Raw genomic sequence first — 27,768 nt, 5'->3', positions numbered from 1 at the left:
TTTTAATTGTAAATGCTTGATTTGTTAAAGAAAATACAAAAATCACTATATGTATGCTTCTCTCATTTGAAGAGTTCCCTCGATTCCTCATGGATCCCATCATCACTATCATCAGAACTGAGTTTTGACAAACACGGCACCAATCTTTAAATATATTAATTCAAACAAAAAATAATTTTCACAGTCGGTCAGAACCGATTTCATTTAAAAAACAAAGGGTGAAGTAATCACAAATCCGAAGAGTATTGCTGCCGCTTTTAATAACTTATACACGCAGTCGGTAGGTTACGATAAAATATCAACACATATCATTAAGTAATCAGCATCGGGGTCATCCCTGAAAATGAGCTTCCTAAGCTTAATATAGGGATGGTGTTTATTCCTGAGATAGATGACTCCATGGTCAAGCAGTCTCTATTTCTACTCTATGCACAGAACCAGGGTCTGCACACAAGAGTTATGGAAGGTTCTCCATACAAAAGTCTAAAAGAGTGGGGTGATGGTGACCCTGTCTCTAGACGACGTGTCGGTGGAAAACCTTAAAAAAAGGACCTAAAGGCAAACCTAGGTTTCTGGGAGGTCGAGTTTCGGCTAAAGGGCTAACGTAAAACCCAACAGCCCGAAACGCAACCTACCCAAACCCCACCACCGCAGCCTGCAAACCCTGCCCCATCTACCACCTTAACCCGAACACCCGCCCGAAAGGTGCCTTCAGGTCGAAAACGGGCGGCTCCCTTCCAATCCTACTCCAGGATCTTCGGGGTTGCAGCGGTTTCTCGCTAACAGGGGAGGCTACAGGGGCATCAACCGCCCAAGAGGTAGAGGGAACGGAGGAGGCCACCAAGGGCACAACAGTGCCCACCGCCGTGGCAAATAAAAAAGACGCTACCTGGGATAGGGGGGTGGTGTTCCTCCAGGCCAATCTCCACCACGCCATAGAGACCAGCCACAGCGGTCGTCGAAAAGCTCTTTGGCGAAAATGTCCTGGACATCGCTCTCATACAAGAACCATGGACAAACACCAAATCCATGGCAGCAGGACTTAACAGAATAGGAAAGGTACTAATCTACGGAAAAGGTGCAAAACCGATAGCCAGCATCGTTTTTAACAAAAATACTAACTTCTTGCCTGTTACAGAGATATGCAGTGAAGACACAGTAGCTGCCTATGTCGATCTCAAAGGGCGAGGAGCACTCAAGATAATAGTCTGCTCCGCCTACCTGCCCAGAGAGAAGCAAGATCCCACAGAAGAACTGCCTAAAGTGCTAGAGTACGCTTAAGCACAAAAGGCAGAACTTATTGTGAGATGTGACGCCCACCACACCAACTGGGGGAGCACTGGAATCCACAAAAGGGGTGAGTTACTCTCCGAATTTATCTTTACCAATTGTCTACACTTGTTATACGCCCACCTTCGTAACTAGGGCTAGGTATGTAGTATTAGATATAACCTTCGCAACTGAAAAGGAGGCATGCTGCCTAGCCCACTGGCGTGTCAGCAGCGAAAATTCAATGTCGGACCACAGACATATTTTGTTCAGTGTTAAAGGCTCTCTAGATAGGGAACCACTTACTCGTAGAAATCCAAAAGAAACGTCAAGGGAGGCCTATAAGGACCTCGAAAACCGTCTAAAGGATGTCCCAAAATATATCAAAACACCAGACTCGCTAAACATGGCAGTTAACTTAATCTCTGATAGCATGCATGAAAAAAGCTGCCCGTTGAAAGAGTCAAAAACTACTAAGTGAGGGCGCCTGCATATTCGAAGCCAAAGCAAAAGATTGCAAATACATGATGCCAACTCGACGAGTGGTTCTCGGCAAACGGCTGCATCCTTAATGTCATAAAATCAAATGTACTATTATTTTCAGCCAGTAGCCAGGTGAACATTCCGCAAATGCAGATTCCGATACCTCGTTGTGACTCATGCAAGTTCCTCGAGTTTACTATCGACGCCGGACTGAAGTGGAAAGGGCACGGTGACAACTTGTGTGAAAGGCTGGGCAGTGCTGTATTAGCACTGCGTAAACTGAAGCTAGTTGTATCCAGTGACGCATTGCTCCAAATTTATTACGCCTATTTCTTTTCACTTATGTCCTATGGTATCGTTCTGTGGGGCAACTCAATACATTCGGACAGTGTTTAAACTGCAAAAGCGAGCCATAGTAGCATTATGACGCACTACTCGCTATATTTGTATGAAGTCATAATGTTCACACGTCGTAACATAGACAGCTTCAAACGGTCAAATAATTCATAATTCGTGCAGAATAACCACCAGACCGGGCGCCTACTGCCTGTGCGGCGGCGACTTGCGCTGCTCGACAAGTCACGGCGCGTGATCGGCCCTGCATTCTATGAACGTCTACCCGCTAGTCTCAGAAAAATATTTTTGGACGCGGACTCAAAGAAATCTTACTCACGAAATGGCTGTATTCTGTAAAAGAATATATGAACTTGAAACGCGATTAAAATGTTTTTTTTTTTTTTTTTTTTTATATATATATATATATGATTTAATCTGACATTATTATTTGATATTGTAAATTTTTTTATTCTTTTTATTTCTTATTGTTTTTGGCAGTTAATTACCAGGTGCCACTGAAGTCTTTATTTCATGGTTTTTTCTTAAAAATTATCTGCGCTTGTATCGTAAATAACTATTACAGTAAAAAGGCAAATGGTTAATCGGATGTTCAAACACAAATAATCGGACAGACAGACGGACATGACGAATCTATAAGGGTTCCGTTTTTTGCCATTTGGCTACGGAACCCTAAAAAGCCCGTCAGCGAGTAGTTGTGGAATCATGCTCAGTGTAGTGTTTCGTAGCTGCTATTTTGTAAACAAAACTAATGTTAAGTTACTAAGGGCTACTGAGCTAAGTTGCACGTGGGCGATCAGGTGCACAGACAACTACATTTATGGATTATTCCTTTGTTGACCGCAGGATCCATAAAATGGACTAATGTTTACTAGAGAACTGTCCCTTAACTCACGAGTCGCCTGAGGCACGCCACCCGGTTGACTCATCACGTATTTCTACATCGGAATGAATCACTTCTACGTCAGCTCCGCTAAAATCGGGAAACGTGGCGAGATATATACGCCGTGTTATTTATAAACACACTGAATGATTGAAAATGCAGGCCGAAGTGAATGTTTATATCGTGCGTAAGTAAATAGCCCTGCAAATTATAAAACCATTTGATCATTTTATTATTTTATTTAGCGGTTTAAAACTTTAGTTTAAGGTGAAATCGCTTTTATTCCTGACTACAAGTGAACAAGATATAACTAGAAATCACCATGTGGTGAGGAAAAGTATCGTCAAAAGTGCACAACTTATAGAAGTTATGCGAAAACAAATACACGATACGTAGACTAGCCACAAATTTTGTTCCTCCTTTAACTGTGTACAACAATTATTAAAACACAAGTTATTGAATTCAGTTTCAAATACAGGGTGGGCAAATAAGAAGTAAGTATACATATTGTTATTAAATTTATTAAGTTCAAAGATGATTTAAAAATATATTATTCAGGGTTTGCAAATACAGTGCTGAGAAAAAATATAGACTCAACTAAATATTTGAACTTAACTACAAAATATATGAACTAATTATTACTAAACAATATGAAAAACATAAAGCACAATACACATGTTATAATTTAATAATACATTATTTTGTAGGCATTCTTATTGCGTCATATTGCATAATAATTGTCCGTATGTCGTGCGTGACCTGTGACGATTTATAAACTCAGTCGCTGTGAGGAAGTGTTGAATTGACATTGTGCTCGTTTAAGTATCATTTTAGTTTCATTCTAAGTTGATTAATTTAATTTTATTATTATTATAATCAGTTTTGTTTAACGTCACTATGCCCCGTGGTAAACAATTAAGTGATATTGAAAAACAAAGAATCATTGATTTAAGAAGTTGTGGAAAAACGCAAAGGGAGATAGCAAGTGCAATTTGTAGATCTCAAAGTGTTATTAAAAACTTTTTGACACAGGGGATTGAAAATTATGGCAAGAAAAAAAGATCAGGGCGACCTTCTAAGTACGCACCTACTGGCAAACGAGCTGTACTGAGAGAACTGTCTAAAACGGGGGTGTCGTATGTCGTCTTCAAGCCGGGTGCACCAATTTAACTTGGGCTGTCATCCTAGCCTTGTGAGGAAATGGGCGGTACAGTCTGAACGTTTCAACTATGAAAAATATTTAAACAAACCGGTATTGAAGTCAAATCATATTGCAGCCCGACTCGCATTTGCAGAAAAACACATTAGAAATCCGGATACTTGGCAGCACGTGATTTTTAGTGACGAAAAAAAATTTAACCTAGATGGACCAGACGGGTTTTAGGTATTATTGGCATGATTTAAGATTCGAAAGAAAAATCATGTCGCGGCGAGTTCAGGGATCTGTCATTGTTTGGGCGGGTATATCCCGACTTCAGAAACCTGAATTGCCTTATATAAAAGGAAGACTCAACGCCGCCAGCTATCAGAATTTGCTTCACGAGCACTTATTGCCTTTTATCACCTTAATTGAGGATGACAATGTAATTTTCCAACAAGACAATGCACCGCCTCACACAGCTTCTACTACTATGCACTGGTTTCAAGAGTTTGGAATTACGCTATTAGAGTGGCCGCCTTCAAGTCCCGATCTCAATCCAATCGAGAATTTGTGGGGCATACTAGCCAGAAAAGTTTATGATCAAAACAAGCCACCAATCGCGAATGTTGACCAACTCCAAGAACGACTACAGTTATGTTGGAATGAAATTGAAAATTCCCTTTTGATGAAGCTGATAGATAGCATGCCGGATAGATTAATAGATGTACTTAAAAATAACGGAAAGTGGACTAAATATTAATTAAGTAGGAAGATTACTGCTCACTAGACAGGGGCGCATAACGCGAATGCCACTAAAAATATAGGGATATCCAATTCTCCTATTGAAATTTTAGGCGGTTTGGATATCCCTATATTTTTTAGTGGCATTCGCGTTATGCACCCCTGTCTAGTGAGCAGTAATCTTCCTATTACTGCATTTATTTTAGGGATTGAGTTTTGGAATTCATTTGGTCTTATTGACATTTTAAACAAGGCGTTTCTATGAATTGTTGTCAAGTAGTGCTTTGAAATACTACAGGGCGATCAGACATCCGGGTCTTACTTATGCTGAATTGAAGTCTGCATTCGTTAAAACTTTCGACGTAGCCATCTATGATTTCAAGGTCGAGAGTCAACTCCGCGCTTTATCACAGAAGGCCAACCAGTCGGTGGTTGATTTTGTTATTCAGGCGCGCGATTTAAACGCAAAGCTTCGTACACCGGTCTCCGAAGCCAACTTATTTAACATTATAAAATATGGAATGAATCCTAGATATCATCCTTGTCTTGCAACTAACGTGGTTAGGGATATTGACGGCTTGTTTAAAGTCGCCAACTTGTGCGCCATCCATTCTACACAAGTAAACCTGAATCCAGCTGCCGGTACCTTGGCGTGTGCCACATTTATCCCCTTTACCCTGTTTCCCCTGGAATATTTTTTTAAAATTTTAACGTCAGTATTATCTAGTTCTAATTATTTCTTGTGTATTTTTGTTTTATCCATTCGCTGAAGTTCTGTGATCCGCCATACTAAATTTTCCTCAAAATTCTAAAAGCCTCTTTTGTCGGGCTGTTTAATTAACCGGTTAAAAATTTAGGTATCATTCGCCGTCGTATCAACCTTCATAGTCCATAATATTCATCACATTAATTCATTTTTTTTTCTCTAAATTTTCAGCCGTATATTTTTTTATTTTTCCTTTCAGTTTTACCCTTCTTCCCCCTTATGCGGAAGGCAGACTTTTAGTTCTACTATTTTAAAGTGATTTTTGTAAATTTACAAAGTTGTGATGCCCCTGTGTGAACCCTAGGTATTTTTTCATGTGCTGCCCCCAAATCTCCTCGCCTAGTAGTTGCTTGCATGGGCTGCTCTCGTGAGGAGCGGCTGCGTCTTGGTGACTTTCACCTAGAACGTCCGTTTGGTCAGCCACTCAGGTAGGACATCAAGCTAGCGCTGGATCTTCAGTGAGGCGTGGGCTGGTATGATGGACGACGCGTAGTACGCTGCGTCGTCTGCGAACAGACACGAACAGCTTGACGCGGCCAACCACCGAGATATCATCGGTATACGAAGCATAACAAGATGGCGATAGATAGCTTTCTTGTGAGACTCCCGCGAGGTCAACTGCCACTTGAAAGCATCGGTTGGTGAGGAAGGAGTTGGCAACGTGTATGACTCGACGTGAGGCCGATGACGTTGACATTTTTGGCTTGCAGGTCCTCCTGTGTCGAGGAATACTACGACGACATGCTTCTTCAGGTTCATCCTCTCAACCATGTAAGAGGAGAGGACTCTGGTTAGCTACATAAATAAAACAAAAAAAATACTGGGTAGCTTTCCTAACGTACGGCTCAAATCTCGTAGACCTATCTGGTCAGACTCCCAAATCCAGGGCCCAGTATGCTTCGACGTTAACCTGGAATGGATGGAAAACTGGAACTCGTGCTGCACACAAACACAGTTTTCCAACAGTTTTTTTTATACCACGACGGTGGCAAACAAGCATACGGCCCGCCTGATGGTAAGCAGTCACCGTAGCCTATGGACGCCTGTAACACCAGAGGTATTACATGCGCGTATCAGTATCGAGATCACACAACAAAATAACCACCCGGTCTAGACGAGCCACGAAAGATCTGAGTTACAGTGAACAGAATAAGGTCCGACGTCAGCTGCTGTAATCACAACATCCACAAATGGGGTTACAAACCCTCACCAAACTGTAATGTGGCACGCCGGACCAAACAACTACGCACATTGTGGAAGAATGCCCCAAGAGACGTTTTTCAGGAGGCATGAAAATCTGCACGCAATGCCAGGGATTGGCTGTCAAACTTTTTGTTGTTTTGTTGTTTTTTTTTTGTTAGCTATAGATGTACATATAAAATTAAGCGCTGGCAATTTGATTTCAATAAAGCCTTACGATAATAATAATACAGCCAGATCCTTGTCACTTGCTGCTGGAGTTGGAGCTGTGGGCTTCGTCTTCTTTTTGTTTTTCTTTGGAGCCTTTTTGGTGGTGTTGGTGGCCGCTGGTTGATCTCTTTCGACGCTTTGAGTAGGGGCATTCGCCAGCGCCATCAGGGATGCGGGCGCCGACTACTCCACCGTGGGTTTTGTAACGCTAGCCTTTGTCACCGGGCCTGCCTTCTTACGGACCGTGTGTGCGTTTATGCCCGCCCTCCAATTATGGGCCTCTCTTAGATACACGGGGCATCTCCTGTAACTGGGTAGATGAGAGCCCGTGTAGTTGGCGCATGTACAAGGCTCTTTTTTTGGCCTGCGGCATTTTGTTGCTGGATGAGGTCTGCACAATGGACGCACTTTTGCGGACTATGACAGTCCTTCGAATGGTGTCTGAAGCCCTGGCAGCTGTGACACTGTGGTGGTCCAGATTCCCCCCCCCCCCATGCTTCTATTATAAAGGAGTTCAGGAAGAGAAACTCGTCCACCCTGTATCCCTGATCGCGGTATATTCTCGCGATGGAGAGGGGGGGGGGGGGGCAGCTGCAAGAAGCAAACGCAGCCCGGCTTGCCCTCTTTGGCGTTTATCTGCTTGATGTGCTCTACAGTGAATCCGAGGTCCACGCAAGCGTTCTTGATTTCGTCTAGTGGCGTGTCTGCTGGTAAAGCTTGGAGCGCCACCTTCATCTTCTTCTCCGAGTCTAACTCGTAGGCGTTCCACTCTACGGCATTGTCCAATTTTTCGAGATGCTTGAACACCGTACGGTACTCCTCTTCTGATTTGGGCTCGAACCGAAAGCCTGTCCTCACCGGATTGGTGTTGACGGTTCGGCCCAACTCCGCGGTGATTCCCTTGACCACCGCTACCCAGTTAAGCAGCACCGGCCCAACGATGCTGGAGTATCGGATCTTCTAGGGTTGTTATTAGGGTAAGGGGGTAGGGGTTATATTTCTAGTTGTATAATCGGATTATTCGACGCTCATGCCATTATTGTTTCTTCCTAGTCGCGATTCTGCACAACATGGATTCCACACATTTGTTTTTGATCACATTCTTTATTCTTCGCAGTCATTAGTTTTATACAATCCGGTTTCTTCCTAGTCGCGATTCTGCACAATATGGATTGCACACAGTTGCTTTTGATCACATTCCTTATTCTTCGCAGTCAGTAGTTTTATACAATCCGGTTTCTTCGTAGTCGAGATTCTGCACAATATGGATTCCACACATTTGCTTTTGATCACATTCCTTATTCTTCGCAGTCAGTAGTTTTATACAATCCGGTTTCTTCCTAGTCGAGATTCTGCACAATATGGATTCCACACATTTGCTTTTGATCACATTCCTTATTCTTCGCAGTCAGTAGTTTTATACAATCCGGTTTCTTCCTAGTCGCGATTCTGCACAATATGGATTGCACACAGTTGCTTTTGATCACATTCATTATTCTTCGCAGGCAGTAGTTTGATGTAGCTCGACGAAAATCAGTTAAAAAGCTATCAATTTATTTCCCATGTAGGTACATTGTACAGTCAGCGTTAGAGATGGTCACATATCTCTCCCCCTCCCCTGCATACAACCAATCTATGTAGGGGGGGGCCACATATCTCTGACGCTGACTGTACATACCTATTCAGCGTGTTTTACTAGTTTTTTCGTAGATATTGATCATATTAGTGGGAATGGCGTTTCTTACTATTTTAACTGTTAGCACGACGTACCCAGACTTTTCCATTATATATGTATAGAAACTGTTTCTTTATCAAAAATGAATCACTTCACTGGCCACTTGACGGAGCCATTGTCACAATTGACATAATCAGAATTGTTATATGGTTTCAATGTCTCAGTACAATAATTATATATTTATACAATTTTGAGTGCTCAAAGTGATAATAAACTGAAAGATGGAGGAAAACGACGATAGAGTCGTATTTATAAAGAGCAAGAGGGGGAAGGATATTCTTCTCAAAAGTGGACACAAGTATTATTTTCGAGGTAATCGTGCCAATGGATCAAACTGGCGATGCGTAAATATGATATCGTGCAGTGCATCAATCACCATTGGCAAAGATAATAATGTGCTAAAACTGAGTAAACATATGTGTAAGCCAAATAATTTTCAAAATAAAGTCGATATTTGCTTAGACAATTGTAGGTCAGAAGTGACCAAAACCATGAAACCCGTTCAAAAAGTATTTGAAAAGAAGTTTGAGCTTATAAAGGAGAAAGCGTCCGTAATTGAATCTAAACAGATTCCTGAGTTTAAAACGGTAAGAGACTCATTATACAAACGACGGTACAAAGCGTTAAAGGTCGACAAAAGTTCTTTTCAAGATATTGACGACATAACACTGCCCGAAATTCTTGTAGAGGAATTTTTGGTTTGTGACGAGTTCAATATTTATGTGTTTGCTACCACTCTAGGCAGGGAAACGATTCAGAAGACAACAAGTTTTTTAGGGGACGGAACTTTTAAAGTAACACCTTCACCATTTTTTCAATTATATACGCTGCATGCAGATTTGAAAAGATACTTGGATGAGGCTACTACTATCGTACCTGTAATTTACGCTCTACTCCTAAACAAATCACAAAATACGTACGAGCTATTGTTTTCAATATTGAAAGAAAAACTGTTACTGAATGTATTACAATTTAAAAGTGACTATGAATTAGCCGCTACAAATGCGTTAAAAACCGTATTCAAAAATGTGATTATAAAAGGATGTTTCTTCCATTATCAACAATCAATTTGGAGACAGGCTGAAGAACTTGAAGTAACTGGACATCCCCTTGGTAAAAACCAGGGGTCGGACAAAAAGTGCGGATGACGTCAAACCACTTATAGGATGATTTCAAATAGTATTTTTGATTTTCATAAACAATTATCACTTATCATTTATCAACCTCTTTATTAAACGATATCGCCACTTGAAATGAGTAAGTACGTTTTTGAGTGACACATTGTCAATCAAATGAACAATAAATTGACTTCGTTATTGTTTAGCTATTGTATCTTCACGATTATATTTAGCTAAAATTTATATTTACTAATGTATAAGAAAACGCTTTAAAATGTCATCTTTACTCGAATATTGTGGCAATCCCACAGACTTGTTCTAACTAATTTCAAATAATTATACCTTATGGTAACAAGTTTCGTGAAATTTATTTTATTCACTACATCACCCTACCACCTGTATTATTAATTCCATGGATTTATTTACGATTATTTTGTTACTTCATTAATACTACTTTGTTACTACATGTCACACGGAAGTTTAAATACAAACTCAAACATCATCCTGTGTGCAACATTACGTCATTTTTACGTCATCCGCACTTTTAGTCCGACCCCTGGTAAAAACATAACAAGTCAATTATGTAAATTAGCATTATTTCCGCCAGCTGATATACCGGATGGTTTCGGTATAATTACTGAACTTATGCCTCAAACACAGGTATTTAATCTGTTCAAAAATACTATAAAACCAGCTGATATACCGGATGGTTTCGGTATAATTACTGAACTTATGCCTCAAACACAGGTATTTAATCTGTTCAAAAATACTATAGAAAAGAGTGGATGAATAAAATAAAACCGGAGATGTTTAGTTGCCACAAGGAACTTAATAAAACTACCAGTTTTCTAGAAGGTTGGCATAATCGAATTGGTATCAGATTTGGTCGCCACCCAAAACTATTTTTGTTTCTGAGTCTATTAAAAAAAGAAGCTAAACACCAAGATTTCCAGATTAAACGCAGTCTTGCTGGATGTAAAAAACAAGATCCCAAAAGACGAAGAATAGATCATTATGCAGGTGCAGATATGATTGAGAAGTTTGAAAACCACGAAATATCAATGGCAGAAGCCTTAAAAGCCATGTCTGATTATGATGATTACATTTTTGAAGATTACGACAGCCCTAGCTCAGGATCGGATGAGAGTAGTAACCTAGAAACTGATGGCAGTTGTGATCATGATAATGACCACTTCGTACAAAGTGACAGTTCGGACTCCAATATTTTTTAACAAGACCGTACTTTAGACATTTTGTGTTAAACTGCCTGTAAATTAATAATTATTTTATGAGCTTTTTAAGAGGTTTTAAATATTTAATTTAGATTGTGTTTCTGTTACTTAAGTATAGTCAACATCAAAACAGTGATAGTGTAAAGTTGGTTTGGCAACATTGGTTGTATTAATATTATGTTGACTTGCAACTTACTTCTTCTTTTCAAAAGAGTTGCCAATAACATAGTTAAGGTATAAGTAAATTACTTAATGCGTTGTGACATAAAGGCGTTAAACTGCTGGGAAGGTATAGTTTTTAAGCGACTTTTATTTTGTTCAGATACAATTAGGATTGTTCATTTTGTGTATGGGTAGTTAAAGAACTGGAAAAAGGTTTATTTATTTATTTTTATTTTATGTAAGAACGTAAAGCGATTTAAGAAACTGTTATAACAGATGTATATGCATATTTTTGTTTTATTTATTTTCGTTTATACTGTGTGGAAATCCAATATCAGTTTTATCTTTAAATGGTGGTCCTGTACAGTCAGCGTTATGTATAGTACGTAGCATCCATAGTAGCCAAATAGTTCGGTACGCCATAGAATTTATATTCTGTACCAAATAATAGATGCTACTAGCTATTATTACACTGACTGTACATGGCCACATTTAGATAACTTAGTACTGCAGTGCAAAGTAAACCAAAAATGTAACAATTAAAGATATATTTGCATACCGGTTAAAGATAGTTCAAAGATTTAATCTCGCTACCGGTATCTACACCTGCCTCAAATATCAAGTACAATCAGCGCCATACAGGCTGTCTCTGATATTGGGGCTTTTATTTGGAGACATGATTCCTCTAATCAAAATATGCAACTTTTGTTCAAGAACTTTATAAATAAACAAATATTAAAACAAACATTTTCATACAAACTAAATAGTGTTTTCAGTGTATAGCGTCCAATAGTCTGACTGACACCACTTGTCATTTAAAAACTAAGTTATTTTGCAGTACATTGCTTACACACTTTATTGTTAAAGTTGAATAAGTATCACAATTCAAGTTATTTTAAAAAGTTGTAGAACAAAAATAGTTAAATTGTAGTCACAGCATCGACTCTTAGATTAAAAGCCCCATGTTCGGCGACACCCTTTATAGTGAATATTAGTCAAAGTTATCAAATAGTTGGTCACACCATAGAAAATGTATGATGTGATAAACTATTTTAATTTTAATTAATTTCCTTACACACGGTAAGAAATATGGAAAAGGAATACCGCAATCTTGTTTAGTTTGAATTGGCTAGGTAATGTTTTTCGAAGAGGTGCATATTATAATTTTTTTTTGGGTGAACGTCGTCGTAAGGATACAGAAAATCCAGATAGTTTATTTTTATTTCCTCATATTAGAAATATTTTATTTAGGAATAACGATGACATTAGTTCGATTAATGCGAATTTTGCCCAAAGTTTAAAGAAAATGTCCCTGACACAACTGTCAAGTACTTAGAGCATTTAATAACTGGAGACGCCTTAGCTTACCCCTCTGCCAAAAAACTTGCACATTTTGCAACTATTTGTATGGACTGACAGGTATTTCACACGTCTATTTATACGTTGCGTAAGAATAGCCATATATTTGACGTACCCCTCCCCCGCAATAATCGGCTGACTGTTTTTGACAGAAAATGACAGCGAAGGCGTCTCCTTTACTAAAGCTTCTAAGGTCAAGTGCTGTCATTTTCAAAATTACAGTATATTTTGAAACTGACAGTTGTGTCAGTTGGCATTTTTTTTAAATTTTGGGTTAACTTTGCACGCAAAGGCACTGAGAGCATGATCGACCATTAATCGCACAAATGTCATGTTTGTCACAAAAAAAAATCTAATTAATAGGAGAAAATAAAAATAAACTATCTGGATTTTCTGTGTCCTTAAAACGACGTTCACCTAAATAAAAATAATATGCACCTCTTCGAAAAACTTTACCTAGTCAATTATACGCAAATTGATATAATTATAATCCGACGTATGTATGGTAATGAAACATGGAAAATGGTTATGACATTATATTTATGGTAATGAAAATATGGTGATGGTAATGAAAATACCACTACCATCACTGTAATTTACCATAAATATCATTACCATTTTCCATATTTCATCAAGTAGCATTAAAGCTAGTCGACTGTACATATATGAAGGATTTAAGTGAAAAACCCAAAATCAGATTTTTGTATTGTGAGTGCACAGATAACAGAAATAAACGAGAACAATTCTTCAGTCTTAAATAGTAGTTCCACTCTTTTAAAAGTAAACTAAAGTCTTGATTTTCTTCTTTCGTTTCGTTTTAATTGTTTTTTCTTCTTAATTTTGCTTCATGTAACTTTTCCTCTTGAGTTTTCTTTTGTTTAGGCATGTTGATATCTGTAAATGAGGCAAAGGGTGCCAAGTGTAGAAGAATTGGTAAGATTTTATGATAATAACCCATGGTTAATTTAATCACACGGAAAAAACATAGATTAATATTTAATAATGGTAATGAAATATTTAATAACCATTCTTTAATATTCATTACCGTTTATGCTAGAGTGAATGTGGTAAATGACTGTAATGACGAGAGTGGTGATACATTTTCATTACTCATTAATTGTACCTTTACTCCTCAAAAGCAAACGTAATCTTAATTATAATTATTCAGTTACCCAGAAAAAATGGTAATAAAAAAAATGCGTACCATATTAAAGAATAATGAATGTGATCAAAAGCAACTGTGTGCAATCCATATTATGCAGAATCGCGACTAGGAAGAAACCGGATTGTATAAAACTACTGACTGCGAAGAATAAGGAATGTGATCAAAAGCAAATGTGTGGAATCCATATTGTGCAGAATCTCGACTAGGAAGAAACCGGATTGTATAAAACTACTGACTGCGAAGAATAAGGAATGTGATCAAAAGCAAATGTGTGGAATCCATATTGTGCAGAATCTCGACTAGGAAGAAACCGGATTGTATAAAACTACTGACTGCGAAGAATAAGGAATGTGATCAAAAGCAACTGTGTGGAATCCATATTGTGCAGAATCGCGACTAGGAAGAAACCGGATTGTATAAAACTAATGACTGCGAAGAGTAAAAGAATGTGATCAAAAACAAATGTGTGGAATCCATATTGTGCAGAATCGCGACTAGGAAGAAACAATACTGGCATGAGCGTCGAATAATCCGTATAATCATAGGTATGAAACAAAAAGAATGCCCCTAAAAACCAAAAGGAAACTCTACAAAACCGCGATCCGCCCCGCTATTTTGTATGGAACAGAGTGCTGGGCTTCTACCAAGAAACATCTCACAAAGCTGCACACCACTGAGATGCGCATGTTACGCTGGTCAGCGGGCGTCACCAGGCTCGACAAAATCAGGAACGAATATATCAGAGGTAGCTTCAAAATCGCCCCCATTATTGAAAAAGTCCAAGAAAAACGTTTGCGCTGGTATGGACACATCCTCAGGCGTCCTGAAGACCACATGGTGCGAGTAGAAAATATGAACCCAGATATCGCCCAAAATCGCCCAGAATGGAGAAAACGCACAAGGAGAGCCGACCCCAGATGATGGGAAATGACGCAGGCAGATGTCTTAAGAAACGTAGGAATTTTACATTCACTTTAATGTTAAAATTAAAAATGATAGTATTGAAAAATGTTTTTTATTACTTTGCTCAATAGGTGAGAGGCAGTATGTATAATGGCATTATGAATATGCCCAATTTATCACTTGGTCCACAACATATTCATTGTAAAATGGTCTTCGAAAATAAAATTACTTGAAGCAAGGCGGCGTTTCAATTATAAAACATGGTGTCAGATGATGAGAAGTCTGAGGAAGAAGATGGTGAACGCCATGCTCAGAAAATCTCCATAATTGGGTCAATAAAACGGTTGAAAATTGATAGTAAAGTTCCAGAAAAATGGAGGATTTGGAAACAAAATATTTGAAATGTATACTCATACTGAAGCCAACAATTTGGACGACTTCCCGGAGACAAGAAACTTGGGGATCTAGGTCTAACAATATTCAATTCTTTCTTGGTCGACAGAAAGACCGCCATATTCAAACAAGTTATTGAGAAATTCGACGCAAAATTCAACCCACACAAAAATCTAACGGGTGAAAGGTACAATTTCTTTTCTCGATAGCAAAATTCTGACGAAGAATTCGAAGAATATCTGACGGTAATAACAAACTTAAGTAACTCCTGCGGACTCGGGACCATAAAAGACAGTCTAATAAAAGATAAATTTGTCTTAGGAATATCCGATAGAAAAGTCAAACAACGACTTTTACAAGAAAATGTAACTATAGAAAAACGTCTCAAAGGACCATGGGCAAATTTGTATGGGCACTATCCCCACCCACCAACAGAAACGAAACATGTCTCATTCAATAGGTCTTGGCAACCTGATGATTTGTTACTATGACGAGGATCGCCCTATGTATGGGGTTTTCTTGGAAAACTGTATTTTCTTTTTATATATTTTTCACTCATTTCATTGAAAGTTGCAGGCAGAAGGTTATAGAAACATTATGTTACTGGCAATAATAAACAAACTATGTGTCTTAAAAAAAGAAAAACAAAAATTCGCTTAGAGCTGTATATTTTTTATATCTACAATATCTAATACTACTTTACATATTAGACATATTATCACTTATCACATTGTTAACTCAAAATTCATCTAATATTACATTACTTAAGAGTTCTGCTGGCAGAATAAAATCAGTATGCCTAAGGGCCGGTACAGACGGACTGCAACTCGACTGCAACTTGTATGGGAACTGCACGTCGACGTTGCAGTTGGAGTGCAGTCGGCATGCAGTTTCCATACAAGTTGCAGTCGAGTTGCAGTCCGTCTGTACCGGCATTTATGATACTCTGATGATGAAAGTCGTTCGGGTACTATTTAGAATAAAAGTTAGGTTTGACATTCATTTGCATTTGGCAGTTTTTTCATTTGGCGGGTTTTTTTTTTATCTCGCACTGTTATGGAAAATCGAAGATGTCTGGCCTAAATATATGTATGTATAGTAGGAACATTATTGCTATAACCTTCTGCCTGCAACTTTCAATGAAATGAGCGAAAAATATATAAAAACAAAATACAGTTTTCCAAGAAAACCCCATACATAGGGCGATCCTCGTCATAGTAACAAATCATCAGATTGCCAAGATCTATTGAATGAGACATGTTTTGTTTGTTGGTGGGTGGGGACATTTCTGCCCATGGTCCTTTCAAAAAGTATGAAATTTTTGCAGGAAAGATCATCTAAGATACTAAATAACAATGAAAATCAAAATGTCGACGCCGTTTTAAGACCATACCGTCAGCATCAGCGATCAAGCTCAACAGGGAGAAGCATACCCACCGTCGCTACCGCGCATACAGGCGTGTTAAAGTTCTCTCTCGTCATTAAATTAACAAATAAATTCTTAATGTTCATGGTTCGCATAGTGAAATATACTTAGGGCATACTGATAATTCATGGAACTGGCCACTTAGAAAAATTAAATAAAAAAAACAACTATAGGGTTTGAAAAAAGAACTCTCTGGCAGTATATTACTTTTTAATTTGTGATACTGTCATTTGTTTTTTCATCGTGACGTTGGGTTGAAAATTGTGTTACGTTGTTGCAATGAATATAAGTCGTGAAAATGTTCGAAGCATTATTTTTTGATTTTTTGCGATTTTCGATGTGGTTTAACTCGGCAAGAAATTTGTAAAAGACTTCAATTAGCATTTGGCGATGAAGCCCCATCTCGTAGCTCTGTTTATTCGTGGTTTAGTGAGTTTAGACGAGGACGTGACCATCTCCATGATGATGAACGTGAAGGCCGGCCGGCGACAGCGGTTACCGATTGTAATATTGATACTGTACGACAACTAATTGAAACTGACATAAAAATTACCTGCCAGCAAATTCGTACTACCTTAGGCGTTGGAATGAGCCAGGTGCAAAAGATACTGCATTTGTACCTTAAGGTTCGGAAACTTTGTACGCGATGGATACCGCACGAATTGACGGAAGACCAGAAACGACTGCGTGTAGAGTGGTGCCGTAAAATGATAAAAAATTTGACGGCGGACAATCAACGGCTGTATATAATATCGTGACAGGTGATGAAACCTGGGTTTACTGCTTTGAACCAGAAAGGAAAAGTCAATCGGCGGAGTGGGTCTTTCCTTTTGAAGACTTGCCGACGAAAGTTAAAAAAAGTCGAAGCACTGGTAAGAAAATGGTTGCTTCTTTTCGGAAAATCAGGGCATTACACCACTATACCGCTTGAAAACCAAAAGACAGTAACCGCAGATTGGTATGTAAACACGTGCTTGCCCTGAATTTTTGACAAAGTTCGTGAAAAGCGTCCCCGTAGCATAATAGTCCTCCACCACGACAACGCGTCGGCACATTCCGCCAAGGCAACGAATGCGTATTTGAAAGCCTCAAATGTGGAATTAATGACTCATCCGCCATATAGCCCCGATCTCGCACCATGTGATTTCTTTTTATTTCCAAAAGTTAAAGATAAACTCAGAGGTTTACGAGTTACAAGCCCGGAAGTGGCAGTGAATGTTTTCCACGAAGCCATCGAAGAGGTCCCTAACGAAGACTGGACCCACTGCTTTTCACAATGGTTCCAGAGAATGCAAAAGTGTGTAAATAGTAAGGGTATATACTTCGAAAAACAATAAATATGTCATAAGGATAATAAGTCGTCTCATTTAAAAGAATCCAGAAACTTTCAGTATGGCCCACGTATCATTGTGAAGCTGAGAAAGTGACGATTATAGTTCAGTTTGTTTCAACAAAAAACTCAAAAGTGGATAGGAAGATATAGAAGAAAAAATTATAAAATTGTTAACCAACCGCCAAGAAAACTGACCTACGACAACTCGCAGCGCGCCCGCGATGCTTGATCACACCGCACGCAGATAACGCTCACCAGTATTGGACGCTTTTCATTGCCGCTTTAAGGTACATTGCTGCTCATATATTTTTATATACATATATCTTCATCAAAGACACCAAAATGATTTGCAAAGGATGCAGTAGAAAAATTGATAGAGGTGAAATCCTTAGCTGCACGGGTTGTGCGAAAAGTTACCACTATCATTGCGTAAATATAACTTCGGCCTATTTTCGAGAGAAACAAACAACCCTAGAGCAACACTGGATTCGCCCAGATTGTGACTATTACTCGACGCCGCCGCAACGATGATACGCCCGTGAGGCCTGCGGGCTTAAGTAGAAGCGTACCCCAAATACTAGAGACCACTGACATGTCATGCGATGAAGCAATGAACAGCCGCGGGGCAGACGAAGACACACAATTTCCCACAAATGTAATGCAGAGGCCAACCTATTCTCTCCCACGACAACGCGAACAACTAGAGAACGAGAGAAGCGTAACGCTACAACAACTAAGCGAACTACTCGATAAGAAATTAGACCTACAGAATAAGTCAGAACAGGCCCAATGAGCCGCGAACCCGCCCTGCCTGTGGCCCGGAGGAAGGATGAAGAAAACAATAAGAAATTCGTATTGTATGGTGTGGAAGAATCAAGATGGGAAAACAATAATGAACTAGAATATCAAGTTATAAACCTCGTTTCTGAAGTACTAAATGTAAACTTGGAGGGCTACGTTGAAGACATCCTTCAAATTGGGAAAAAAGGATATCGGCGACCAATTGTAGTTGAATTAATAACGAAAAAAATTACTAAGTACATTCTCCATAACTCGCGCTCTTTTAAAAATTATGGACTGGCTATATCCCCTTACTTTGACGCTGAACAAGTTGAAAAGCGAAGAGAAATGAGAAGAATACTCATAGAAGAAAGGCAAAACGGAAACCATGCTATAATCAGAGATAACAAATTAATTATAAATGGAAAAGTACATGTACCAAACAAACAACCACACAATGCTCTATGCATCCACAAAGCTAAGATCCAGCTCGCCAATCATTGCATGAAACTGACAGTACACAAATCAACTCTACGAGAACTCAAGACCCAAACCTAAGAAAATATAACTTTCGAGAATCCCAAAACAATTAGTATCATGTTTCAGAACATGCAAAGCCTAGTAAACAAACAAGACTGTCTTGAGGCATTCCTGGAAGGACACCGCGAGGAATATTATGTAGCTCTTTGTATCTCGGAGACATGGCTATCTCAAGCCAAAGCAAACCTTATTTCCTTTAAAAAACCATCATCTAGCAGCATCATTCTTTCGTGCGAAACACAACGGAGGTGGCGTTTCCATATTACTGCGCGATGACGTCGACTACGTTGAGCGAAAGGAGATATCGGACATGCCTGTCGAATACGTCGTAGAAGTTTGTCGAACTTCAACGTTAACGTGTTAATAAAATCACAGCAATCAAATACTTTATTAAACTTAATGCTCGAATACAACCTCAATCAATATGTTCCTGAACCAACCAGGGTAAATAAAAATAGCGCGACATGTCTACACTTAATTTTTACTAACATCACCAAAAACTTTACACCATCGGTAACTTAATTAGGTTTTTCGGATCACAGGTGCGTAACAATAAACATAGAAGATTTAAATCAACAAAGAGGGAAAACAACCTTTTGGTATCAGACAAAGAGGGTATATAATTCAAAAAAACATTAAAAGATTTAAACAAGACCTACAAAAAATTTACTGGGACACATACATTTCTCCACATCAAACTGTAAATGAAAACTATAATTCTCTGAACAGGAAACTAATTGACATTCTGGATAAAACCATTCGAAAAAGACGTATAACAATAAAACCAGTAAATTCAACTATTTGACTCACTCGAGGTATCAAAATTTCATGTAGGCATAAGCGACTGCTACGAATTCATGTTACGACATCAAGAAACCAAATCTTAAGTCAACACTAAGTACAAGTCTTATCAAAAAACTCTAAAACGAATTATCATAAAATCTAAAAAACTACAATATATTAAGAAGATGAACAAGGCATCAAATAATAAATCAGACTAACAATAAGAAAATCAATGACAAATTAACGTCTGATCCTAGATTGGTTGCAAACGCATTCAATAACTTGTTTGTCAATGCTGGGCGGTCACGGTCGGACGCGGTGCCGCCCCCGCGCGGCCGGCCTGTACTGCAGCCCACTGAAAACACTATGTTCCTGACCTGTGGAACTGCATGAAATGTACTCTCTAATACGCGGCTTAAAAAATAAAACGAGCTATGGAATAGACGCACTACCTAACTAAGGGTGGACACCCTTATAAAAACTTATGCCGACGTATTAGCTCCACCGCTCACTTTTATCATCAATCAGTCCTTTTCTGATGGTATATTTCCCGAAAAATTACAACAAGCTGTCATTAAACCTGTATATAAAAAAAAATACGCGAACCGACCCGAATAACTATCGCCCGATTGCATTGTTGCCTGCAATTTCAAAAGTATTTGAGAAAGCCATGTGCAAACGGCTCTACTCCTATTGCGATAAATACGAGTATAATATCCTTGATAATGCACAAAATGGTTTTCGGAAGAAGCGGTCAAAAGACTTTGGCGGCTTATAAATATGTTAACGACATTTTTTATTAGACAAAAAAGAATACGCGATAGGTGTGTTGTTCGATGTGACAGGTTTTGTCACATCGAACAAAAGAAAAGCTTACAGAAAACCGTCTAAGGTGGTTTGGGCACGTGATGCGTAGGGCTGATGAGTATATCGTCAAAAAAGCTCTAGACCTGCCGGAGAAAAAGAGAGGCAGAGGACGCCCGCCGGCAACATGGTGGACCAGCATGGCCACGCTCCTTGATAGGAATAATCTACCTGACCCGACAACCCTCGATAGAATGTCGTGGCGCACAATAATTAGGAGAGCCGACCCCACCTAAAGTGGGAAAGAGCAAGGAAGAAGAAGAAGACAGCCTAATGCTTTACGCTACGCCAAAATGGCGGACTTTGATTTTGTGTACCATGGATATAGATAATATTCTTAGCCTAAGCGATTTCAATACGTACTCTCTTGCGTAAGGTATTTATTAAGTAAATATGAATGTTTTAGCTTCCATACTATTATAGCACTTTGCCGATTGCAACCTTGCGCTTTTTTCCTAAGCCTTGTTTATCTCCGTTCTGAATCTCCATGTATTGACCGCCACAGACAAACTGAACTTAAATTAAATAACCACCAGAATGTCGTATGCTGTCAGGACATGAGCATTATAAATAAGGCGGGACTATCCTTGGAGCTAATTTTAATGCAGAGCCTTAACACAGTGGAATGAAATTCCAGGGACTACCCTACGGGCTAATTCAACGTCCACGCCTGCCCATCTTTCGCTGCCCGGCACTAACGCCAGGTTGCCACTACGCCAGGAACGCCAGGACAGTAACGCCCAGCTACGCACCGATCCAAGTGCCACCACCACAGTAGGACAACGACCCACGTGATTTAAGCCCAATAAACCACTGCTGTACAATTTGTAGCCAAGGCCTTATTGCTCGCCTCTGCCCTAGACACCTAACGCTACACTTCCCAGTTCTCGGCATAACGATCGACTCTCACTTAAATTGGAAAGACCACATAGAAAAAATTAAAACCAAACTTAGCCAATTTATTAACTGAAAATAAATATGGTAGTTGAAGCAACGGATATTATTGTAACGAAACAAGATCTATAATATATAATTATGAGCCGTGTTTGACGTTATGTAATAACATATATCATGGCTCTTTCAGCATCAGTAGCATAATTTCAATCAAACTTAAGTTTAGCATGAAGATTCCATTCTGTAGGGTTACCTTTTGTCTTTTTCATGTTATGTTTTTAGATAAAATATGTATAATATGTTTGCATTCCAGATAGAAAAAAAAAACAATCAAATACATGAAGTACAAAATTGGCTTCAGAGAGAGAAATTACAGTCAGAAAATACTTTTGGCAGATGAAGCATTGCCATCCAAATTTCATTGTCAAGAGGACCGCAGAAGAAGGCTGCCTGATCCTGATTTTCCAGACCAGCATTTCTTAAGAGGCAAAGAACTAGAACTGATGTCATCACAGAATGCCTGCAAAGTCAAAGTGCTACTGTAATACATGTTGAAAGCTTACAAAAATATGATAATATGATACAAACGATTGTTGAGCCAGAAGGTATGTTGATTATTTATTAAAAATGTCATAATTAATCAATTTGTAAGTAAGTAAATATTTTATTGTACTAAAATACGCTTTACATGTAAAACTACAACGAAATTATGACGGAAAATATATTTGTATTTGTGATATTTGATGTGATGTGATGTGATGTGATATTTGTATTTGAATAAAGTACCGAATAAATTATGAATGTTGGTCTTTTCAGAAATTCCGAAAACTCAAGACAAAGCAACTACCACCAGTTGTAACATACCAGTAGAAAAATATGTTCAAGTAAAATTTTAAGGGATTATACATCAAAGGAGTACGGTTGACAAAAAACATAATTTCAAATCAAAAGTATTTCTACCTCACCATTACTTCGACAACATCTACTTTACCTTCACCTTATCACAGTCTGGTGTCGTAAAAACAGTTAAGAGAAATATTTTACTCCAAGATGAAAAAAACATATTGTGATATTACTTGTTTTGAAAGTGGTTGCTCATCACCTCTTATAACTACATCATCATCAAGGGATACTAATGTTACAAATACCAATGAAAATATTGAGGAAATGCAGTGTCTGAAGATCACTATGTGTTTAGTTTCTAAGAAACCTTTATTGTTTACAGGTATTTCCTAGGAATGCTACTATTTAATTCAGTTGATACATAAAATTACAGGTATAAAAATAGAACACAACTTGCTATGCTTAAAAAAATTAGATTAAAGGCCACCTTTTTCTGAACTAGAAGATAATTTTGGAATGTCATTATTTTATGCAAGTAAAACATTTTTATAAAATGTACCAAAAATAAGCAGTTGTTTGAGACCATTTATTGTACAATTATATGAAAGGTCAATAAGAAAAAATCTTCCAATTGCATTTAGACATAATTGTTATAATGTATCCTGTATCATTGATTTTATAGAAATTGATATACATAAATCGTCTAAGTCTCTTTATCAGGCAAGTTCGTGGTCAGAGTGCAAAAAGGGAAATACTCCAAAGTACTTAATATTCTGTACACCTAATGGGTTAGTTAACTATATTTATATATTCGCCAACAAACTGGTTACAGTTTGGCGATATTATAAATTTTGTACTCTCTCAATCTCTTGAAAGATCACGTAACGTAATTTTGCCCGTGAACATCTAGAAAATTGTTTAAAAGGTAAACTATAGGGGAATTTGGGACATATTTTGTACGTTCCTCTAAAATAACTTAAATTCAAACCAAGATAAGTTGGCAGCGATATTGATACACCAGAGAGTGCAAGTGTTATTCTAAACGTCAAATAAGTATCTATGAAATTATGACGTTTACTTAACACTTGCACAAGCTGAGCTATCAAAATCGCTGCCAACTTAGCTTTGTCTGACTTTAAGATGTTTATTTGTGAAAACGAAATGCACAGGTGAGGGAATAAAGTTAGCTTCCACGACAATAAAATGATTATTAACGAACAGTTGTATGTTGCTTCATGTTCATAATTGATTTTCCATAATTAGAAATTAATTAAGAGTTAAATTTTCGCTGATAATTGATTTTGCAACTAGAAAAATAACACAAAATATAAAATCATAAATGGAAGTAAATATAATCTGAAAAATAGCTAAACAAAAGAGATCCAAGATGGGGATAATTTAGCCGCATTGAATGTAGGGAATGCAATAACTGGCCAAACTTCAACGGTTACTGTTATGCCCGAAAAATAACCGATAATCGGTTACAGCTATTTTCGGGAAAAAATATAAATTTACAATCAAGTAATTAAAAAATACGAAAATAAAAGTATTCGGGAATGTTAGTATAGCTCTTTGTTTTTTAAGTAATCACACAAAATACAGTCTCTCAGTCAGTAATTGACTTTAACACTCCATATTCAGTAGGTACACCTAAGTACATCTAAGGACAGTAGGTATATATACATATATATATACCTACTGTCCAATGTCCAGAAATGAAATAAATGTCTATTCAAAAGACAAACCTTAAAACTAAATCACAACTTCCAACAACAAGAACAACAACTTTTTCTAAATCATTATATTAGGTACTTATTATTTTCTCTTTCTTTTTGTAGTTAAATTTCCGCTTTACTTTTTATTTAAATTAAGATGTGTCACGGCGGCATGGGTACCAGGACACCAGGAGTGACGGGAAATGAGAGAGCGAACGAGTTGGCGAGGATGGGGGCGGAGACGGAATATATGGGACCGGAACCGGTTCTGCCCATGTCAGCGGATGTCACGAAGGGAGTCACAGAAAAGGTAAGAGATGGAAGCACAGAGAGATTGGGAAGAAGAGACTAGATGCAGGCAGTCGAAGATGATGATTAAAAGTATAGATCACAGGAGAACCAGGTATCTTCTGAAACTAGGTAAGAGCAGTCTGAGACTAGTAGTACTGACGGGTGTCATTACTGGTCTCAACACTCTTAACAGACATCTTAAGATAATGGAAATCAGTAGAGACGCCTCCTGTCCACACTGTGGTAAGGAGGAGACTAGCTTAGACTTACTAGCTGAATATATTATGTATACGGCTCCGCGATATAATATAGTAGGTAGAGACATCCTGGAAGAAAGGATGTCGAACTTAATTCACCATAACCAATCGTGCAAATAGTACGAAAGCTGTAATACTACCTCTAGCAACTATACCAACAGTCAACAAGATTCTAACCAGGGGGGGTATGTCCCAACCGTATATACCACCATTCCCATATAATAAACCGGTCCATACTGTAACAGCACCACCTTTTACGTTACGTTACTCCTGTCCGCGTTGCAGAACAAACGATCACTCTTTAGATATTTGTAGAAGTAAAAATATAGTGTGCTTCCGCTGTGGCAAACAAAATGTCACTTTTGCAAAATGTACAGCTTGCCATAAATTTCCAAAAAACGCATAAAGGAGAAAAGAAACTTAAATAAAATTACTGCTACAGAATGGAACCAATGGTTATTAGATACCATTAAATTATTTATGTCACTTTTCACTCAAGATCCATACGATGAACGACCTTATGTCAACATCCAGTCAAATAATTTAACTTTATGTGGCCTCTTAGACAGTGACACTGCTTTAACTATTTTCGGAAATAATTCTCACAAAATTCTCTTATCCCACAATTTTACCATAAATTACGACCATAAAGTTGTAGGCTCTGTAGCCGACGGCTACCCTATATACTCTATTGGTACAATTCAACTACCAATTTCGTACAAAAACATTGTGGCTATTATTACCGCTCACGTTATCCCTACTGTAAAGCAACCCTTGATTCTAGGCACAAATTTCTGGAGAAAATTCAATATAGCTCCCCACATATTACCTGACATAACGTCATATTCTGATAAACATATAGATACCCTAGTTATTTCCACCTGTGACCAACACATCACTAATTATGACAACCTTTCTGAAACACAACAGTTAATTTCAGATACTATTATTGAAAAGTTTAAAAATATTTCAACAGAAACCAAACCCTTAGGACAAATCCACCTCATTGAACATCACATAGATACCGGTGACCATCCACCAATCAAACAGCGATGCTATAGGCTTTCTCCAGAGAAACAAAAAGCGCAAAGAAGTTGATGAAAAAAAAATTCTGGTCCTGTAGAAATAAAGCCACCCGTGACCGGAAGTAAAGCCCGAAAACTGGCAGAGCAAGCATTACAATATTTTTAGATGGATACTATTCCTTTAAATGTAACTATATTAGTTTAAACGGTAGTTATACTTACTTATTTCATTAATAGTTAATTATATTATTTAGTCTAAATATAATATTATAATAACCGACTTTAACGGATTCATACTAAAGGCAAATACAGTAAAAACAAGTGTGCAATTATTTACGAAATCGAGAAAAATATATGTGCTAATAAGATCGCATCTTTTAAAAGACGGTTTAAAGGGAAACTGTATCAGGTGGAGGGTATAGAATAGTTATTTAGATATAGCAATTTACGTTTCATCTGTAACAACTGTTGCTATGATGTAATATTAATAACAGTTTGAACCGTGCCTATTTTCTTATCGGGCCATGTGTAAAATTAATGTTAAGTTTTTGTTGTTGTTTATTGCATAACGAGAGAGATGTAGTATATGTAACTTACGGGTAGATAGTTTAATAAAAGTGTACCCTCACTGGTAAAATAAATCAGTGTTTGTGTAGCAAGTTGTGTTTCAATACATGGTGACCCTACTCATAGTGTTGTGTTCCTGCCGGTGAGTAAGGTTGCCAGAGCTCAATGAGGAGGGGCGGGTTTAGGGTCGGCAACGCGCATGTAACTCCTCTGGAGTTGCAGGCGTACATAGGCTACGGAGGCTGCTTACCATCAGGCGGGCCGTATGCTTGTTTGCCACCGACGTAGTATAAATAAAAATACATTATTGCGCAATTAAATGCCCAACCAAATCCCGTGGAGAGATATAATAAAGTTGTTACTACAGCAATATCCTCATTCATACAGGATGACCACAGGAATTGGGATATCAACCTACATAAGATACAATTTGCTATTAATACTTCCGTAAATGACAAATTATACTCCTTCTTTCCTTGTATTTGGTCGCGAATTAGTCACATGTGGATCAGTATACGATAAATCTGATCTCACAGATGATATCATATTCGCGCCCAGAGACGAATACGCTGATAATCTTGGTCTTCTCCAGCCTGTCTTCTCTGAAGTACAAGCCCGTCTTTGGAGAGCACACCAAACCAATTCTTCATCGTATAATAAACATCACCAACATTTCTAATTCAACGAAAATGACATCGTCTGGAAACGAAATTACGCAATTAGTAATTCTCCTAAACACTATTCTGCTAAACTTGCACCAAAGTTTATTAAATGTTCGGTCGTAAAAAAATATCACCCTTAGTATATGTCCTACAAGACATGTCCGGCAAAATGCTCGGACGATGGCATATCAGAGACCTTAAACCTATCCCCAAAATTCTAAGATGGCTCTAAATTATAAGATGATGTATGAATGACCTTTGGTATGCATGTTTAAATCGTCTGTCTTGTATGATAAACATTGTATATAACATCCCCACCTTCTAAATTTATCACTCATACCCATATTCATTACATTATTTTACATAAGTAACGGAAAAATCCTTTGGCGATAGGCCCCAGGATTTTCCCTTCCAGGGCGACCCCGGTAGTGTAACGGTGCGTGTAACGAAACATTACACTATCAACTACGAAAGTGCTTTTATACATACATATCTGTTAACACGTAACCTGTATTGTTTCAGGTGCCTTTTTGTTTAATTAATAATCACCCTACGTCGTCCCCTTATCGGTCGGTACCTGACTTTGATTTACCTTCATCCCTGTGAGGCCCTCCATCAGCCCCCTCACAATTATCAAATTATTATTTTAATTCACTTCCCAAGCTTAGCAAGTG

At 38.1% G+C, this 27,768-nt stretch overlaps 1 long non-coding RNA gene across 1 annotated transcript; it reads left to right on the top strand.

Annotated features, from left to right (window-relative positions):
• Window positions 1-380: 380 nt before the first annotated feature.
• On the top strand, window positions 381-21,670 carry LOC133523604 (uncharacterized). Its single transcript, XR_009800250.1, has 2 exons — window positions 381-1,357; window positions 21,478-21,670. It is a non-coding gene; the product is annotated as an uncharacterized LOC133523604 (long non-coding RNA).
• The last annotated feature ends 6,098 nt before the right edge of the window (window positions 21,671-27,768 follow it).

This window comes from Cydia pomonella, chromosome 1 (assembly GCF_033807575.1).
Source record: "Cydia pomonella isolate Wapato2018A chromosome 1, ilCydPomo1, whole genome shotgun sequence".
NCBI classification, from domain to species: domain Eukaryota; kingdom Metazoa; phylum Arthropoda; class Insecta; order Lepidoptera; family Tortricidae; genus Cydia; species Cydia pomonella.
This window is presented reverse-complemented; position numbering and strand designations above follow the sequence as displayed.